A 14939-nucleotide genomic window follows, 5' to 3' on the forward strand; every position below is an offset into this window, starting at 1 on the left:
CTGGAAAGCCTCCATGTCGTTGTTACTCTGAAGTCGAAGAGAAAGAAAGTATGAAATAAGTACTTATGGGATATTGCACACCATGCTCCCTTATCTCTGAAAAGAGCAGGAGATCCTATAATCCCCAAAGTGTTAGACAGGGAGGGAGAAAAACTAGGAATAAGATACTGTGGACCAAAACACAGTATCCCTTTTATCCTTGTGATAACTAGCTTATACCTTTACTGACCTTTATGGGTCATTATAAGGCAGTCCCACTGTGTTCCCCTCTTGGAATACATAACTGTACTGTGACAAGGAAGAAACAACTGAGAGTTATGAATAATACACATTTTCCCCACTCTGGTACTGAGACGAGGAAGAAGCAACTGAGAGTAATGGATACAATTTCCTCTTACCACTATGGTACAGCGACAAAGAAGATGTGGAAAGGTCAGTGATGTCCATGTAATCAGGGCCAGGCAGTGTTGGTTAATCGTATACACCTGCAGCCCATCAATGGACCACAGATGTATAAAAGGTGGAAGGCTTAACCACAATTGAGAGGCAGAGAAAGAGCAAGAAGCAGAACCAGGAGTCGTGCTGAAGCAGGAGAACCTGAGATGCTGAGAAGCCAACCAAAACCCTGGGAGTCCTGCTGGTGTAATATTACAGGACGAGGACGCCACAGAAGGGGAGACTGGCAGCAAGCGCTGCTGAGAAGCGGAGGCGGAGCTGCGCATGAAAGCCGAAGAGTGCAGAGTGAAGCACCTGGTGCACAGGCTTTTTGGGAAAAGTCGTTCACTGAAACTGAGCTGCTAAGCTTGGATAAGTGTCAGGGACACTGGAACAACTGGGGCGATCCAAAGGACCATGAAAGTAGTAGCGGTTCATGGCAACAAGCAAAGTTACCTTTTCTGAAAACAGTTAAAAATATTGCTCCACACTTCAGGAACTGCGCCACACTGAATACTGGTGAGAAAGTTGGTATTTATTGTATTGCCCTTTCTGGATAACACGTGTTTCGACACACCAGTGTCTTTTTCAAATCAGGGCTATTAGCAAAGCTACGACAAAATATATATATTGTTCATGTGATAAAATTCACAGAGTAAGCATATATTTGAGGTCAACATGTAAAATAAAACAAATATAGGAAAAGGCCATAATAAAAGAAAATGATCATGGTGTGGTTGTAACGCTCACCTGATTCCCACGGAGGCGCAGGTCTGGCTTCGAGTGCTGATGCTTCTTCTATGGTGAAGCGCAGGACTCTGAAGATGGACAGGAAGGGCCCTCTACTCTGGCTTCTCCGGCTCGCAGGAATATTCCCTTGTGCGTGAAAAGGGAGTATTACCTACTGACTGAGTTATGCTCAAGCCTCCAACTCTCTTCCAACCCTCCACGATACCCTTCCACGATTCCCCGTGAAGTCTCACCTTACGGTCAGGAAGGATGAGCTCTCCATCCTGCTTCTGATGCAGGGGCGCGTTGAAACCCAGTTACTTCACTGGATTGAGGATTGATGGGAGTTCAGGTAAGCTTGACTATTCAGGTAAGGCTCTGTAAAAGTTCTGTTGCAAGTTCAAAAGTCCAAGCTTAATAATAATGTTCATTGTCTTTTTGCAGTAAGCGCTAATGCTTATGTCTCTTTTCCCCTTAGGGGCCGGGGTTCGGAATGCCGGAGATATGGCGCCGACCCGAAGTGAAACGTGCATTTCCAGTTCCAGTAAATGGCAGGTTAGTTCTGGATTAGCGCTCGGGAACTGTCTTTGCATTCGCTCATTCAATGTCTTTGTCTTTTTTCCCCATAGGGGCCGGGGTCCGGAAAATGCCTGGAAGCGGCAAGACCCGAAATGAAATGAGGTAAGTCTTATTCCCTTCCTTCTCTCACCTCTTATTCTTGTCTTTTTCTCTAGGCTCTGGGAAGTGGCTGTGTATCCGGATGATCGCTGCTGAAGATGGAGGAACCCAGGAAAGGTGAGTGAAATGCAGCGCTGCAGCGATCGTAACAAAATGCTTTTAAAAATAATGTCTTCCCTTTCAGGATCGTCGGTGATGTCTCCGTGGTGCAGATTTAGCTGGTAAGGTCTCTTATCTCCCTTTGCAGGTGACCCAGGATGCTGACAGGCGTGGCTGAAGTCCAGATGCAGGAGCTGACACGGTGAGCGTCCAGCTGCGAGGAACAGAACAACGTGAAGCGTGAGTTGCTGATCGGGTGTGGTTTAAATAGCTTTGGAAGAAGACCCAAGTGTGTATCCTTCCTCCTATTAGGTATGTATCCTTCCCCGACCACACCCGGGTGGAAAGTAGTCCCACAGGTAAAGTAGTTCCATTCAGGCCTCAAGAGGGCCTGGATGTGGCAGCATGGTCTGCATCAGGTAAGTGCACATTAAAACACTTGAACACATGTCTAGCTTTATGAGCCTGGCTCCTAAGGCGCCAGGACAGAGGTCCAACATGAGCCTGGCGCCTAAGGCGCCAGGACTGCGTCCAAAGGGCCCCAGCTTGGGCCCGCTGGCACTGCCCTGGGGGAAATGATGCCTGCCTCTGGGGTCACTGGGTCGGACCTGGCTCCTTGGAGGTAGGCATCATGACAGTGGTGTAATCACAGAGAAATAAGGAGGAGGGAGAGGGAAGGAGGTTGACGGTAAGTACAAGAAAAAACACAGTATGGAAAAAGGAATAGAAACAACACGTTAATAAATGCTTTAAATCAAATGTGTAGCTCATAAAACAAATGATCATTTGTCCTTTGAAGATAAGTTATAAAGAGTTTCGCCCTTTGGGGCCTTACCTATATTCCAAATCTAGATTTTTAAATTTAATGAAACAAACAGTCACGGGATAAATCCCCCTATTGAAAAGGGTTCCAAAAATCCCGAGTTAACCAGCAGTTGCAAAGCATATAAATTTCCTTTTAGTGTCATAAATTATGTGTAAATGAGTAGTGATGTTTCATCTATTAAGGGTAGTCAAACAATTAGCAATTGAAGTAAGTGCACATAATGATTAAAAAATGGACAAGGTACTTGACTGGTAAATACTGCAATCGTGCAAAGAAAATGCAGCGGTTGCAACAGCGCTATAGTTGCGCTCGTAGCCTAAACACTGATTTAAAGAATGGACACAGCAAGGTGAATGCTTCTGATAAAGCCGTGTGGTGTACAGCACTATGGATTGTGCTGGTGCACACAATATCAAAGTATAAGCGCTATGATTGTGCTCGTGACATAAATGCTGGTTTTTAGACAAACACGGCAAGGATACAGCCGTGCGGTACACAGAGCTATAATTGCGCTCGTGCACAATATCAGCGTGCAGGTTTGAACTGCCCGTTTACCTTCGAGAAATAAGTTTACCTGGAGCTTACCTCTGAGTCGCACACAATCTCCTGTCATCTGGATAAATCTGTGAACCGCTAGTCCTGAGTTTACCGGGGTTGTCTAGACAACCCTAGTCCTACAACTATTTCTATTAGGTCCCATACACAAAGTCAGACAAAATAATGAGTGCCATGTTTTGGGCTCGTTCACAATATTATCGCTAAAGCACATTACCTTATTTGTATGCATCAATTGCTCTATAAAGCTTATAAAAAGCTTATTTATCTGTCTTGCACCCTGTGGTCCCGACTATTTATTTTTTACCAAAAGTGCATAAAACATTTGATAAGATACCGGAAGGAAGACCCATTGTTAGCGGTATTGGTTGGGTCACAGAGAAAATTAGCGAGTTTATCGACAACATACTTAGTCCACGTGTACCTGTAATTAGAGCTTTCTGCAAAGATTCTACTGATGTTATCAACAAACTTCAACTCATTAACTGGAAGGATACATACAAACTTGTTACCTGGGATGTCCGAGCCCTATATACCTCGATAAGGCACGAGGCAGCCATTGAAACCATAGAATACACATTTCGTGGGGAAACTGCTTCACATTACCATTACGTGACCATGTTGAAAGAAATGCTGACAACAACTCTGGAAAACAATATCTTTTTGTTCGATAAAAGATATTTCAAGCAGAAACAGGGAGTGGCCATGGGCGTTAAATAGGGTGACCAGGAGGATTCTCCTTTCCACATACTGCTGCTTCCGACTCAGGTCAGTGCTAAGCTCTGATTAATGATAGTACATGAAGTGCAGATTGGTACGAGGTTCATTACAGTTGCACTAAAATTGCTTACTGAAGTGGGGAAGGGCATCCTGACCTTGAAAAAGTGTGGAACTTTATTGCTTCAAAGAAAGAAGGTAAACTGAACATTGTAATGAACATATTGGTATTTGGGGCAAAGAAGCTGAAGATTAAGCTTGATCTGGAAATAGCTCAAACCTTTATTTATGGAACACTATTTAGTTTATGGTTAACACCCCAACACATTGTTTTGTATTAGTTGTGGGGGCAAGTATAGGTTTTGGACACAGACAGACTTTTCAGTTGGACATATTAGCACAGACCTTCCTTAGTTTCTTTAGGTAGGGAAATCCCACCTTACTATATGGCAAGTTAGGCCTTACTCCATCCAGACATTTTCATTAATAAAAGCTTTTGTTATACTTTGAACTTGTTGTCTGTGTCTCCTTCTATGATGCCAATCTCACACAAGTTGTACACTCATTTAAATATTGTGTAAACATAAGAAAACATTATGTTTGTGAAATGTTGAAAGGAGCTTTGTAAACAGTTGCAAAGCTGAGGTTATTCAATAGTTTACAAATCTGACAACATTTGCCAACTGTAGTTTAATTAAAATGCAATGTCCTTTTTTGACTTTTAACTTAAAATCAACTGTCAACATCATTCACATGCTAACAATATGCCGAAGTGTCTGGGGGCAGACCTCTCATTTGTGCACTTCGGAGTACTCATAATCCTTAAAATATATCGAAGGAATTCTATTGATATGGGAAAAAGGTATTGAATGCAAAGATTATGTGTTTATGGCGCTGCAGCATTCTGAGGTGTTTATCAGAAGTGACGATTCACAGGATCATAGGCACACATTTTGACTGGATTTAAATGTTGTAAAAATAATGACAACCTAGTTTCAATGTTTTGTTTGCAGTTATTTAGGATTTTATTGTGGTAAAACATGTCAAATAGTTTAGGTTTTATTTATTTTGGACTGATCAACTGCACTTTACTATTTCTTTAGCAAATAATGCCCAATCACTAAGCTTTATCTTCAGGGTATACCAATTTGCAGGAATAGGAATAGCAGTCTCTCCATTGTCGTCAGTGGCTTTGTTAATGCTTGTCTTAAACAGGGCTTCAGTGGCTTCAGTGGCTTTGCTGATGCTTGTTTTAAACCGGGCATCAGTTCCTTTACTAATGATTGTTTTAATCAGGATTGACTTCAGTGGCTTTGCCAGTGATTGTTTTAAACAGGACATCAGTGACTTTGCCAATGATTGTTTTAACCAAGGATTCAGTGACTTCAGTGGCTTTGCCAATGCTTGTTTTAACCAGGGCTTCGATGGCTTTGCCAGTGTTGTTTTAAAGAGGACGTAAGGGGCTCCGACAATGCTTGCTTTAAACAAGGCTTTAGGGGCTTTGCTGATGCTTGTTTTAAACAGAGCTTCAGTGTATTCAGTGGCTTTGTCAATGCTTGTTTTAAACAGGTCTTCAGTGGCTTAGCCAATGCTTGTTTTAAACATGGCATCAGTGGCTTTGCCATTGCTTGTTTTAAACGGGACGTCAGCGGCTTTGCCAATGCTTGTTTTAAACATGACGTCAGTGGCTTTGCCAATGCTTGTTTTAAACAGGACTTCAGTGACTTTGCCAATGATTGTTTTAACCAAGGATTCAGTGACTTCAGTGGCTTTGCCAATGTTTGTTTTAACCAGGGCTTCGATGGCTTTGCCAGTGTTGTTTTAAAGAGGACGTAAGGGGCTCCGACAATGCTTGCTTTAAACAAGGCTTTAGGGGCTTTGCTGATGCTTGTTTTAAACAGAGCTTCAGTGTATTCAGTGGCTTTGTCAATGCTTGTTTTAAACAGGTCTTCAGTGGCTTAGCCAATGCTTGTTTTAAACATGGCATCAGTGGCTTTGCCATTGCTTGTTTTAAACAGGACGTCAGCGGCTTTGCCAATGCTTGTTTTAAACATGACGTCAGTGGCTTTGCCAATGCCTGTTTTAAACAGGGCTTCAGTGGCTTTGCCAATGCTTGTTTTAAACATGGCGTCAGTGGCTTTGCCAATTCTTGTTTTAAACAGGACGTCAGTGGCTTTGCCAATGCCTGTTTCAAACAGGGATTCAGTGGCTTTGCCAATGCTTGTTTTAAACATGACGTCAGTGGCTATGACAATGCCTGTTTTAAACATGGTGTCAGTGGCTTTGCCATTGCTTATTTTAAACAGGACTTCAGTGGTTTCAGTGGCTTTGCAAATGCTTGTTTTAAACATGTCCGAATCATCTACCAGCATGTGTCACTCACTGACTGCAACGCCCATTATGCCTTCTGGTTTCCAGTTCCTGGATTTGTATTTCCTGGCAGGCTTTGTAATTGCACCAAATTCAACTCAAGAGTGTTTTGTTCGGGCTGGCGGATACACAGCAGTGATGAGTATGCCCTCCCCACCTCTCGTATTTGAATAAAGAGCTTTGCATCTCGTGCAGGGAACAACAATCTGCCATGGTACGGACAAAGACATTAATTAAGAAAAACGACGTTTGTTGACAGAGCCCAGGTGTGTGGTTCGGATGCTCGGCATGAACGCCCCGCTCCGGAGCAGGACGATTTGGCGCGGGACGATTTGGCGCAGCCGGTTCGGCGCGGGAGCCGGCGCCGAACTGGCCTGGCCGCAAACTGGCCACACAGAACCCTCGCCGAACTGGCTGCACAGCAATGAACAAGGATTCTTGCCGCCAGGCTTCTTGACAAAGTATGAACCTACACCTCCAAATGCGCTGTTATTCCCACAAAATCTACTAGATGTCAATATATGACTGCAGATTAACACTATTTTGCTCAAGGAAATCATATGTTGGCGCTGACCGTAAAGCGTCATTAATAAGGTCGGTGAAATGTTCAAATGGGAAATGTTTTCAGAGTTGTTTTAATTATTCAGAAGGTGTTGTCGACATGGAGCCGTCATTGCTAATTTAAAGCTTGCAAGTACCGCGTCATATTAGAAAAGCTGTCGTTAGACTGCGTCGCCCTGTCATGTGCATGACCTTGGAGTCGCAGAGCAGGATATGCTGCAAGTTTACATTGAGGTGGGCGAGACTACATGTCCCAGGAGACACCACGACAGAAGGGAGTCACGAAAGCGGCCTGACGGGAAAAGAGAGCCTCAGGCCCGAGAGGTGACATGAGAGGGAGTGCTTGTTGTCTGTCTTAAAGAGGACCCTCCCCCCCTAGACTGAGAGAGAACGATGATACTGTAGCAGTGTGGGGGATGGGTGGACATATGGGGTGGGCATGTGGCTAGAATGAGCGGGGGCACCAGCTGGGGCTGCACGCCGTTATGGGGGCACTACTAGGGAGAGGACTCCTCGGGGTTCTAGTGATTCTGCCTCTGATTGGCAGTTCCTTTCAAAAAGGAGACGGGTCTCTTGTTCATAGGGGGTGTCGTGTGCCATCCTTAATATCAGACGAAGTTTAACGCTGCCATTGTTCAGGCCAAAAACCACCTGTTATAAAATTGGGATAGCACAGGCTAAATTGAATTCGAAGGAGCCCTTCATGATTCTGAGGGGAAGACTTAAGTATTCTACCTGGTGTCAAGAAATCTTTGTTGAGTTGGTCTCTAAAATTGTAATAGATCAGCAAACTGTTTGTGACACTTGTATCTCCTTAGCTGCCATTTCCGACGGGGATACTCCCACCACACTCTACACTCAGAACACTCATGGCATCGCAGGCACGCGTAGAAGACAAGGCAGGAAGAGAGCACATTACCACAGGTGGTAATGTGGTGGTGGGGCCTCGTTGCACGAGTTATTGTGAGTAGTGTAAAGGTAGCATGGGATTTTAAGGTGAGTAAGTTGGTTCGGTGGGTGATGACGGGGCGGCTTCAGGAATCCTGTCTCCGTGGCGAGGTGTCAGAGAACAGACGTCAATCCTAACTGGACAGGGGTCCGTTTTGGATTCAAATGTGCCTCTCGCGGGCCGAACTATTGCACCTGGAATAAGTAAAAGCATAATGCACCCTGGCAACTCGTGGGTTTTTAAAGCCAGTTTGCAAGCTATTGGTGCACGTGAACAAGTGAAATGAGCCAGGCTGATGACGCTCAGGAAGGTTCACAAGGGATTTCCCTCCACAAAAATGTTTTCAAATGGTGCACTTTACGTTACAAATGTAATGAGAAATTGGATTTAAAAAGAGCATCGAAAAATTAAATGATTATGTAGGGAAACACAAAATAGGTGCCAAATTATCAACAGTGCACAGGAGATTTTATCTACAGCAAACCAATGACATGGCCATCAGAAATTTGGGCGCCCCACAGAAACAATGGATGCACGGCTTGCTACAGACGACTCTAGCACACTGGGGAAAGCATCAGAAGACATGACGCCATCTTAGCACGTTAGAGCCTTTCAAAGGGCTGGATCTCAAAGCCCAACTTTCGTTTAATTTTGCGGTGGAGGGTTACAGTTTAAGTGCTGCAAAATATCTAAGTAGGTTTTCAAGCTGAACTTGAAACACAAAAGAAAAGAATGTGTTTCTGTGTGTAAACAATCTCTCCTGATAAGTTCTTTAGACAAGCACACTGAGGTTACAAAGTAAAGCATGTGACATAAGTACATAGTGATGCACGTGTTTATTAAAATGATTACTATGGAGACAGTTCTATGCATGAGGATTATGATAAACATTCTGTTTGTTCTATAGTATGGTTGTTTCATGCGTTTAAAAAATGTTGCGAGACTGGTTTCAGATTGAACTCCACTTTTTGGTTTTGGCAATTTGGTGACGATTCAGACCATGCATAAGCCAAAACAGCTGCATTGGTGTACAGCTAGGAGGGAGATTGGAGGTGAGGAGAGACACAGCTTATCCCACCTGTCATTTTCTTCCACCACCTGTGCCTTCCTGCAAAGAACAAATCCAGTGTATCTTTTTTGAGCTAGCTCTATCAAACAGTCACATTAAACTGCTGTTTATGGCAAGCCAGTGTTATTCTAATCAGCTTTTTGTGAGATAATGATTTCATTGCAGCTGTAAATGCTCTACACGCGTAATAAAATGCCTTAACCAAGTGTTCCTTCAGCCCCTTGATTTATACGCAGTATGGGTGTCCTCACATCTGTCACTTGCACGGAAGTTGTCGCAAGAACAAGCACTGGCAAAGCCAAGCCAACAGTATTGACTCGTGTGTAGGTATTAGGTTCACATTTACCAAGCACTTCCAACGATGCCCTGGTACCCTTCCCACATAACTTTTCAGCAGTTACCATCGTATTGCCAGGTAGTATCATTATGGTAGCGCCTTGCATCCCATGCCTTGACAAAAGCCACAACCTTTTTCTACAAGTAATTTAAATGCACTTTCTTGACGGCGCCTTAGGTTCCCCAATGAAAGCCTAGCAACTGGTTCTCTAAATTGTGCCGGTGAGCGTTTCAGCGATGCTGCGGACTTACTTTAGTTTATATTCTGCCATGTGACGACTATCGGTGCATCCCATTTAAAAAATGTGAACTGACGTTAGGGCAAAGATTCAAGCCATAAACTCGCCTAACGTAAGCTATCTCGCATACACAGAAGCCTCTGTGAGTTGACAAAAGGTCTTCATCGCCTCCCATATCAAAACAAAGGCGGACTGGGGCCGTGTGCACGAAAAGAAAGCTAATCCATGCACGCCGCTGGCACGAGGGAAGTGCTGATAAAGCCGCTTCTGAAACGCAATGTCAGTGCGTCCCACACGCTAGCGTTGCTCTTTGCTCTAAAAGGAATGCAGATTCCTTTCCACAGTGCAACAGTGTGTGGGGGAGACATCCACATGGGCATGGATTTATCTGCCCTCCTATCCATCCCAGCTCTGCTACCCCTCCCCAGGCCGGTGCAGGACGATTTGGCGCGGCCGGTTCGGCGCTGGCGCTCCAAAACATCCCCGTGCCAAAACATCCCAATGCCGAACAGCCCGCGGCGAATCGGCTCACGCCGAACCGGCGGCGCCGAAATGGGGTGTACCGCCCCGCTCCATTCCTCCATATAACATACAATGGGCCTCATTACACGGTAGGCGGTTACCATGGCGCTATTAGCGCCATGGTTGCCGCCGGTATTTTACCGTGTCCGCCTTGGTGGATGGCGGAATTGCCGCCCTACTCCAAGGTGAGCGGGGGCAGTAATTCCCCATTCACCAAGGCCCTTCCCCATTCTCATTTCTGCTCCCATAGGGCATAATGGGAATGGGGAAGGCACTATTATGCTACCGCAAATTGCGGTACCGTAATTAGCACCAAGGTCCCTTTGCGGGTTCGTTAAGTACCAACCCGCAAAGGAACCTCGTAATAAGGTGGTAAGGGGTGACCGTTAACCCTTTCCGCCTACCGTGTAATGAGGCCCAATGTCTTTGAGCGCTGTTTATCCCAAGTGTTTATATGGAGGGGAAGGGTTGGGAGTCTGGTGCTGGAAAGGACAGCATTTTGCTGCTTTGAGCTCACACAGAAATGTGTACCGTAGCTAATAACAAATGTGTTTGTGTACAGTGCTTTCTGCCATTGTTTTTATCGTTTGCATTACAGGGTGTTGTGATCCAACTCAGTTTATCAAACTCTGGTGATTGTTTTTTTCTTTTGTGCATCACCTGTGCTATGACTGGTCACTTGAACAAAAAGGCTCCATTTGAAAGTACCCTATAAAAGGGACTCCGTCTCAGGCCTTGCAAAAATTGAAAAGCTGGATCGGGTCTGTCATGTCTCTCGCACGTTGGCGCAGAGATGTGCAACACACACCTAACCCACTGAGATACCTTACTGTTTTCCTCGTGTTTCTGTAACATTTAATTCTGCATATGCAGCGTACACCTTGACATTTGGCTTTACAAACAGGAAACACATACATGTGAATTAAGCGACCTACCGCGTTTGCCTTTGATTGCTAGTATGCTCACCTTCTTGCAGCGTTGGGACTTAAAACAATAATTGTGTTTGCCCACGAGCAAAACATGTCACTGGGGATCACCATGGCCCGCAAAACCACAACACTTCCAATAAATCAGTCTGGAAACTCCATGCGCCCTGGGCTGCTGCATGCGCCCAGTGTGTTTACCTTGGCAAAGCCTGCCTTGTTGGGCATCTCCTGGCAGGCACTGGTGTTCCTCTGTGCTCTGCTGAAATGTGCTGTGGACCGGTTAGCAGACAGTTTCTCTTGGGTCCAGATGGCATATCTGCGGAATGAGTCTAGGCCCTGCATGACCTGGCATCTTTCTAATCTAGTTCCTTAAGTCATGAGACCAAAATGTCACTAGAAACCAGTTCCCATGGCGTGGAATGTATGCTGACAGTTCAAGCAGGGTGACTCCATTCCGCCGGTAGGTGGCATCACATATAAGCACAGATGAGACAGACATTACGAGACAGCAGTAAGTGGCCACGCTGGTTAATTGGGGGACGAGCCAGTGAAAGTGCATACACTTAGAAAAATACAGAATGTTTTTGGTTGTGGTGGAGACAACATGGAGCAAATCAAAATCAAACGTGTTCTGGCGAAGTAAGACACCTTACACGACGCAACTGGAAAGTAGCGCGAAACAGGATCATGCTAATTTGGCAGTGGCACCCCTCCTTCTTATTTGGCGTAATCACATGAGTGCCTTATGTCACACCTTCCCTCCATATGCACAATGCGCTTGCAGTTTCCGGGTCCTCGTGGGGTTAGCCGCCTGGGGATGCTACAGCGAAGCAAGCGCCATGCCCCTTACAATGCAGACAAGTGGAATGTCTGAGGGTTGCGGAGGTTACCCCGAGCCTCTGGTGTATCACTGAGGTAATCTTGGCAGCACCATTTTTTCCCCCACAACTGGAGTCATTCAACTCGCCGAGAGAGTGGGGAGACGTGTGCAACTCACACATACCGACGACTCTAGGCGTTTCCCTGTAACATACACCACGCTGTTTCCCACGCAGCACTTAATGTTGTTGCTCACGCTGTTTCTTGGCACTGATCTTCTTGCAGAGCAAGGGACTGCAGCAAAGAGAATCAATAGGTAATGAGACCTTTTTGTTCCAGAGGAGAAGCTGGTAATACTTTTGTTTTCAATCTGCGTGCTATTACATACTTATCTTAGGTCCACCACTTCATCAGAAGCACACAAGGAAGTTGAAGAGTTTAGTGAGGCCACGGCAGAAATAAGGGTGGTATACTGGACCTCTTTACGTTTTACCAGAATCATTGGTACCAAGTGTTCAAATCTATGTGAAAATGCAGTAAACTAGAACTACCGCCCTCAGGATGCATTACTTTGTTAAATGACCAAGTGCCTGGAGTGCTGTGAAGAGCTCTGAGCCATGGGTGTGAGGTGGTCCCATATAGTTAAGCATTGTAATGCACTCTCACAGTGCATTTCTTCAACTTGTGTTACATTTTTGCACCCATGTAACGGAGGGGAAGAGAGATTCCTGAGTCAAGGGAGGTCGAACACTGACTACTTACAACATTATGCAGTGTGTAATTTCAATATGACTTTTGGGGTGGAAATATGGACACTTTTTAGAATGGACTCACATCCCAGCTGCAATACTGCTGAATAGTAGGCATATGTCTGTGTGATCCAATGATGTGGCACTTTAAACAATTCGACCTTCAGGAATCGGGACGATTAGTGGGTTTTTCTCCAAGCATCATCCATTTTGGCACAGTGCGACTGGCTGCCGAGCACCACGCAATCTTTGTTTGAGCTGCAAATCTGACATTAAAATGCAACCCACTTCCTGACCCTCCCTGCCCAAAGCTCACCTGCCTGTGATCCTTTTCAAGCTTTGCCATCAAACCTTGCACTGGAAGGGCCTGCCAGCGTTTTTTTTTAAAGCAGTCTTCTGCGAGTGAATGACTTAATTGGGGCAGTATATGCCTTACTATGTAAAACATTTCTTAACTATGCCTGCATATACATGCCCTTCACTGAAATCCTGTTAACAAACTAACATTGGCAAAGCCAACAGTTTTGCCTTGTATATAAGTATTGGACATTTCCCATGCACTGCTATTATATACTCGGGTATTGACACCATTTTGCAGCTGCTGCTATTAATAGCCAGTTAATCCCACTACAGCAGTGCCTGGCAAAATGCATTTCCCATGCCTACACACAGCAAAACCTTTGGCATTGCCAATGCTGTGTGCCATTACACTTCAAATCAGTGCTGGAAATGGAAAAGAAAACCTATGCTGGGATTCCATACGCTGGGATCCAAATTTAGCGGGTGCTTGGTGCCATGCAGAAGTGGCTAGGGCCAGCGTCATGAATTGAAAGGCAAAAAATTAAAGTGAAAGTACTTGCTAATGTAGCCTATTATTACAGGAGCTTTGGCTGTGCTACTCTTGCCTTCTAAGTAGGTGGTTAGTTAAGAGAAGCCAAGTCTATGATGGTAGCGTTGATGGTAAAAGAAACAATGGTAGGGGTTGTAGTGCTAAGTGTTGGTCTCTACCGTTTCACGAGTTGCCGGTGCTTATGTTGTGAGTAGGGTTGTCAGGTGTGATGGGAGTGGCAGCAGCCAGAGTATGAAGTGCTGCAGATTAACTTTGCACCCTGCTGCAATGTCATAGGTGTCATATAATTTACCAAAACAAGAGCTAAAGCAGTTTAAAACAAGAGTTGATGACTTATAGTACTGAATTGTTAGACATATGCATGTGGGCATATATTCTGCCTGTACCTTAGGGCTCTCTTGCACTAATCAGACCTGCGAGTTCTGATCTGCCTACCCCTTCCTCAAGGAAGATACATGGGCGATTCCTTAGATGGCGTACGCATTCCATGTCTATCACTCTCTCTTTGGTTTAACCCGGATCCTTGACCTAGGAGGTAGCTCTCTGGGGACCTAATCAACCAGTGTGGCCTAGAGCATTTCACCTCCCATATCATAGCCACATCACTGTACCTTTTTCCCCCTCCACCCTGCTGTATCTTGTGTAAAGCTGATTAATTTTGCCTAACCAGTGCATAAGTAAACCTAACTAAAGGCAGCTGAAGACAGACAATACAGTTTGTGCACATTGTTGTTTCCTAAACCCGTACCTGTGCTAGTGCTAGAAAGCCAGCCACTGACGGGGCTAAACTTTGCTCCTCACATCAAATCCTCTGACTGACGTGATCGCCTCCTCCAGTCGACAGCCCCCACCCACTCCTTGGCTCAGAGCCTGAGGGCTTCTCGGGTGGATATGCCCTTCCTACGGTCATTGACTGCTTGTACAATGTCTCGCCCCACTGGGGATGTGCATACCAGCCTCAACAGTGGTGTCTTGGCTTTACGTCGGAGGGTGGTGACCATCTGCCCATTGACAGTGCTTCGGTGGGCAAGCACACCCTTCTGTAGTTCTGATGCTGGAAGCCTGCGCCATATCTTGCTCTCCCACTGAGAGCCACGTCCTACTCTCCCATGGCTTTGTTCTGTGGCAGGGCTGAGCTGAACAAGAAGTAACAGACATAATTAGGACCAAAATACAGCTGGGAAACACCGTTCAGACAGTCCCGTGGAACTGAACTGAATGAAATGCGCAGTCAACAACACCCACAGTGGCCAAACCTTTTATACCATAGATGAACATAATACGAGTGAGTCAAATTTTGTAAGCAGATCCCCAGAGTGGATTGGTGCAGTCCCCCATATCCGAACATATGTTGTATTGTCCTGATTGGATAAGACATTTTCGAACCCCATTTTTATTACCACCCGTTGTGACATCACAAACCACCCCACAATTATGTGATTGTGCTGACCAGTTGAAACTTTTACTCTTCTGCCATTGGTTGGCACTACACAAAATAACTTTGGCAAGA

This window comes from Ambystoma mexicanum, chromosome 5q, assembly GCF_040938575.1.
Source record: "Ambystoma mexicanum isolate Mex_15411 chromosome 5q, UKY_AmexF1_1, whole genome shotgun sequence".
NCBI lineage: Eukaryota > Metazoa > Chordata > Amphibia > Caudata > Ambystomatidae > Ambystoma > Ambystoma mexicanum.